Here is a 6,307-nt window from a genome sequence, read left to right on the forward strand (position 1 = left end):
ATCCATCCACCTCATCCTAGGACGTCCCCTCATGTTCACTCCCTCCACATCTGCCTTCCATACCTCTTTTACTAGTCTTTCTTCACTCATTCTTTCCATGTGTCCAAACCATCCTAATATTCTTTCATCAACCCTATCTCCCAAATCCTTTTTCACACCTGTTCTCCTCCTCACCTCCTCATTTCTCACTCTATCTAGCCTAGTAACCCCCACCATACTTCTCAGACACCTCATCTCAAACACATTCAAACTCCTTCTCTCTTCTTCTCTTATGTTCCACGTTTCTGCCCCATACAGTGCTGTTGGCACAATCACTCCTTCATACAGTCTCCTCTTCGCATCCATTCCCAAATGTCTATTCCTCATTACACTCTTTAAACCACCAAGGCATTTACTCGCTTCTCTCAATCTACATTCTACCTCCACCTTCACTCCACCTTTTCCTGCTACACTTGCACCCAAGTATCTAAAACTATCCACTTCCTCCAGTCGCTCTCCCTTAATGTTCACTTCCAGTCTACTGCCACTTTCACCCCTTGTACATCTCATCACCTTACTTTTACCCACATTTATCTTTAGCTTTCTTCTATCACATACTCTCCCAAACTCTGCCACCAGCTTCCTCAATCCCTCCTCTGACCCTGCCACAAGCGCAGTGTCGTCCGCAAACAACAGCTGGCTCACCTCCCACTTTTCTCCATTTTCTTTAACCATCTCCAATCCCTGACTCACTACCCTAGCATTCACCTCTCGCACCACCCCATCCATGTATAAGTTGAACAGCCAGGGCGACATAACGCATCCTTGACGAAGTCCCACCTTTACTTCAAACCACTCACTCTCTCCATTTCTAATCCTAACACATGCTCTACTACTCTCATAAAAACTCTTGACAGCTCCCAAAAGCTTTCCTCCTATCCCATAAATCTGCATAACCTCCCACAGTGCCTTTCTGTCTACCCTATCATAAGCCTTTTCCAGATCCATGAAAGCCCAAAAAACATCCTTCCCCTTTCCTATAGCTTTCTCACATATCTGTCTTACCACAAAGATCTGATCTACACAACCTCTACCCGTCCTAAATCCACACTGTTCCTCACCAATTACTCCCTCTGTTCCTCTCCTAATCCTCTCAATTAAGATCCTCCCATAAGCCTTCCCTACTACACTCAACAGGCTAATCCCTCTGAAATTACTACATTCACACTTGTCCCCTTTTCCCTTGTAAAGAGGAACTATACAGGCACTACTCCAGTCCTCCGGTACTCTACCCTCTCTCCAGCAAACATTAAATAACCTCACCAACCAGTCCACCATCACTGCACCTCCCTTTTTCAGACATTCTGCATGACATCCATCCAGACCAGGTGCCTTACCTACTTTCATCATCTTTACAGCTGCCTTCACCTCATCCTTCCTTATTTCTCCTCCATTCTCCTCACTCATCACTCTCATTTTCTTCGCATTTCCCACTGCAGCTATCTTTCCTTCCCTATCCTCCTTCACATTCAGCAACTCCCTAAAATATTCTGCCCATCTTCCCCTCACTGCCATCTCTTCCATTATCAACTCTCCATCTGTACCTTTTACCTTTTCTTCCCTACTTGATTCGCCTCCTCTTCCTCTCTTAATTTCTTTCCAAAACATCTTTTTATTACTTTCAAAATTTTCTGCCATACTCCTACCCCATTTCACATCTGCTCTCCTCTTTGCCTCCTTTACCTTTTGCTTTACTTCTCTTTTCTTTTCTTTGTACGTCTCATATGACTCCCCTGTCCTCTTTTGTAACCAATCTGTGAATGCTCGCTTCTTCTCTTCTACAGCCTTCTTTGTTTCCTCATCCCACCATTCACTACCCTTTCTTCTATTTCCCCCTGTCCTTCTTGTTCCACACACCATCCTTGCACACTTTAAGACTCCCTCCTTGAACCATCCCCATTCCTCCTCCACACCCATCTCTGCTCTATCCTTCACTCCCTCCCACTCCTCCTTCAGCTTCTTTTCGTACTCCTTCTCCTTTTCCTTTTCATTCAAGGAGTTCACTCTAAGAACCTCCCTACCTTTTGTCCCTTTCCTCCTTCTCCATCTATCCTCCACTCTCAGCTTACCTTCCACCAAAAAATTATCTGATATTCCCCCACCCTCTCCCCTTAGCACATGTACATCCTTAACTCTTCCTATCATAATCCTATTTACCACTACATAATCCATTAGCGCTCTATCCACCACCCTCTCCCATGTGTACTTATGCTTGACTTTCTTCCGAAACACTGTATTTGCTATCATCAACTCTCTTTCTAGACACATTTCCACCATCAATTCTCCACTACGATTCTTTCCTGGAACTCCACACTTCCCAACCACTCCATCGATTGGACCATTTCCCACCCTAGCATTAAGGTCTCCCAGTACTATTACATTGACATTTCTTCCTAAACCCTCTATGCACTCATTTAAATCTATCCAAAAGGCCTCCCTTTCTTCCATGTTCTTCTCACTGCCCGGCCCATATGCACTTACAAAGACCCACATCTCCTTTCCCAGTTTCACCTTCATCCACATTATCCTTGAGGAAACCTCCTTCCACTCCACTACCCCTTTACCTATCTCCTCACTTACTAGAATAGCCACCCCTTCCCTCCCTCGCCCTCTCTTCACTCCTGATAACCTCCCACTTACACTCCCAAACTTACACTCACCCTTCCCTTTCAACTTAGTTTCACTCAAAGCCAACACATCCAACTTTCTTCTCACAAACATACTACCTATCTCTTCCCTTTTACTCTCATCTGTACCACATCCACGCACATTAAAAGACCCAAACCTTAGGGTGCTGGCCCGAGGCCCTCCAGCACCCCTTATGCCTTTCCTTTGATTTTTAGGAATTTGCCCCTTGGGGCTACAGGGAGAAGGATGCCTAGTCCCTCTCCCCGTCCCTTTCTTCTCGCCTCTTACGATCCAAATGGGAAAACTTGGTGGCAGTATTCTTTTCCCCCACCACAGGGAATTCCCCCAATCAGAAAGAGAATACTCAGAGAAATGGTACAGGACAGCAACAAGGGGTTGGGGGACAGCATAACGGAGGGACAGTCGTAGTATAAAAGTATAAAAGTGTCATCATTTCTCTATGAACAGAATTTCTTCTATCATAGACAAAATGATGTGTAGCTCTGGTCCGTAGGGGCGCCCCATATAGACCCTAAAGTATCGACTGCATGCTACTTTGCCACAATAACAAGCAACCAATACCCCAGAAACTCAAAAAGATAATTACAGAAGAGATCTGAAAAAAATAGCTTCCCACACAGAGTGACCTGGAACAAACTAGACAAAGAAACAGTGTGTGCAAACACTATTCAAGATTTTAGGAAAAAACTTGATGCTGAAAGATACAAAGATGGGTCACCGCGAGCATAGCTCCCTTCCCGTATAATACAACTAGGTAAACACACACACACACACACACATACATACAAAAGGAACTTACTCCAGTGAGAACATTTAACAAAATAATCCAATTAAATTGAATAATCTATAGACAGTAGCGCGCATTCATTCATCTGTACAGATAAAGAGAAACAGAAGAATGTAGTGAATCGTTACATACTAGACTGCCATCATCTAAGAGATGAAGGCCATTGGAATGTTTGCAGATAACTCTACAAAATACTGTAGATATTGCAGCAGAGTGGCAATGGGCTATGGGCTACCTAGGACAGACCACCCACTCGCGCGGGATCGGTTACGAACCACAGAGACAGCTTTGTCAACCTATCATTGACTACTGCCAAGCTGGTCCTGGAAGGAGGAACGGACCATCAGCGTGCTCCGTTCTAAGACGCCCAGCAGGATGATCCGCTATGAGAGTATGTAGACTGAACGTTGTCTGTGCACGGGCGGTGTGCACGAAAAATCGTGTATAGCCGCGCATATTAATAACGTATCCTTTTACCAACTTTGACTGATCGTGACCAGACGTACCGCGAGGTGCTGGATTCTGTCTAAGTACCACGGACATGAGTCCGTCTGTATCCAGTGGCAAGCGTGAGGAAAGGTAGCAGATTCTCAGTAGACGTGCTATGGCTGGTCGGGTTCAGTCCTCGCTGGTTATAATAATAATAACAATAATAAAAATTATGTCTCGCCCCTTAATTATCAAGCTGTATGTACACCCGCTTAGAGGCAACAACTCTCGATGCGTAGCATACACACACAAGCATATCGCAAACAAAAACACGACTACATGCACAAACATCTACATAAAAATTTCCTTTTACTGAAATTGTTTTCATTTCTTTCTCTCCTACTGCAAATTCTCATTTCAGTTTACCTACCATTATTATTATTTTTATTATTGTTATTATTTTCATTATTATTATTATCATTATTATTATTATTATTATTATTATTATTATTATTATTATTATTATTATTATTATTATTATTATTATTATTATTATTATTATTGTTATTATTATTATTATTATTATTATTATTACTATTATTATTATTATTATTATTATTATTATTATTATTATTATTATTATTATTATTATTATTATTATTATCATTATTATTATTATTATTATTATTATTATTATTATTATTATTATTATTATTATTATTATTATTATTATTATTATTATTATTATTATTATTATTATCATTGTCTGTCCTTACGACTAAGCCTCCTACTCCTTTCTAACTTTGTTGGTTGAAGTTAAGATGAATAAATACCTCTCAAGTAACCTCACGGTTACATGCATTGATTTCAGCCTCCAACTCCAAGTCTCCTGCCCACCCCTCCTAAGCCACGACACCACGAAATAAATATCCCTAAAATCGCCCGGTGGCAATAGCCCTCTTTTATACACAACTATCTTTTCATTTTCATACAGACATCTCTACAACTACCGATCCCGCGCGAGCGGGTGGTCTGTCCTTGGTAGTCCATAGTCCATAGAAGACTTGTAATCGAAATGTCAGTAATATAGTGTTATTACTCCAATCTGCGTTTCTCTACCACCTTTTCCAGTCAATTATACATATTATTCCCCGTTTTGGAAGTTTCAAGTTTCAATCTGGAACAATATGTAGGATAAAAAAAAAATAGCTGAAGAAATGAGTTGGTGATATTAAGAACATGAAGTGGGTAAATTAGCGTTACAAGGATGTGCCAAGAGCTCAGAGTTAGTTCGGTCACAAAAGTGTTCCACAACGTTGGTTTGTACACAAAATAACAATATTACTACGTCACTGTTCTCATTCGTATATCATTTTCAAACCATATGTATATTTTTAATTAGTAGATTATGAAAGGAGTATAATAGTCTATATAACATCGGTCGGTTATTTAATTTCAGTATCAACAGTAATGGCTGCAACAGGTAGAAACATAAAATGAGAATTACGAGCTGCAATAAGTGTGTAAGTTGACACAACAGAGAAAACGAGAAACAATAGATAACAAATAGGATGAAAAGAAAAGAAACGAAGGGACAAAAAAGATAAAAGAAAAGTAAACACTAAGTCAAAACAAACGAGAAGACCAACAATAATAAAAAAATATGTGACAGACCAAAATTTTGGAAACAAATGACGAACACACTTCCGAGGAACATCACTGATGCTGATGTGTTTTCTCGGGTAAGATGGGGAAGTTTAGAGGTGACAGGGTTATCGACTTTGAAGAAGAAATATCAAATACACTCGAAATGACCTTCTCTTCTTTTTTGTGCTGTGATTTTGAATAAAAAATAAAATAAAAATCCCATCAACGTATTTAACGTTGAAGGTTTTTCCACTCGAATGAATAAAGTCGCCTGGCGACATCGAAACAGCTTGTCGAGTTTCAATTGAAAGGATCGGGATGTTATGGAATATACTCGTTTTTTTCCGTATTAAAAGAATTCTGAATCCTTTCAGAGCCTCGACTTAATTATGATCTTGACAATGCAGGGGATGGACATTAATTCATGTTTATTGCCGTTGTGAAAACTTAGTTAACGGAAGCTAGGGGCCGAATGCTTAGTCATGTAATTTTTGTTATCCTTCCTTGTTGAATAATGAATGCATATCGTTATTATTAAAAACTCGGTTCGTGGCCACTCCGGAACGCTGTATAAAAATATATGAGATAATAAGCGCTAAAAGTTTTATTTCCGTGATGAAATCCTTCGGATGCCTCATGACTTTCGCACACAACTGTACCAGTGACTTCTTAAGTTGTGAGTTTCTATCACGTATTTCACAATCTAGAGTCGGAGCGTACAAAGAGAAACTGAAACTTGAGGAGCCACCACCACAC

Source organism: Oratosquilla oratoria, chromosome 24, assembly GCF_046742065.1.
Source record: "Oratosquilla oratoria isolate Oo_2021 chromosome 24, ASM4674206v1, whole genome shotgun sequence".
NCBI classification, from domain to species: domain Eukaryota; kingdom Metazoa; phylum Arthropoda; class Malacostraca; order Stomatopoda; family Squillidae; genus Oratosquilla; species Oratosquilla oratoria.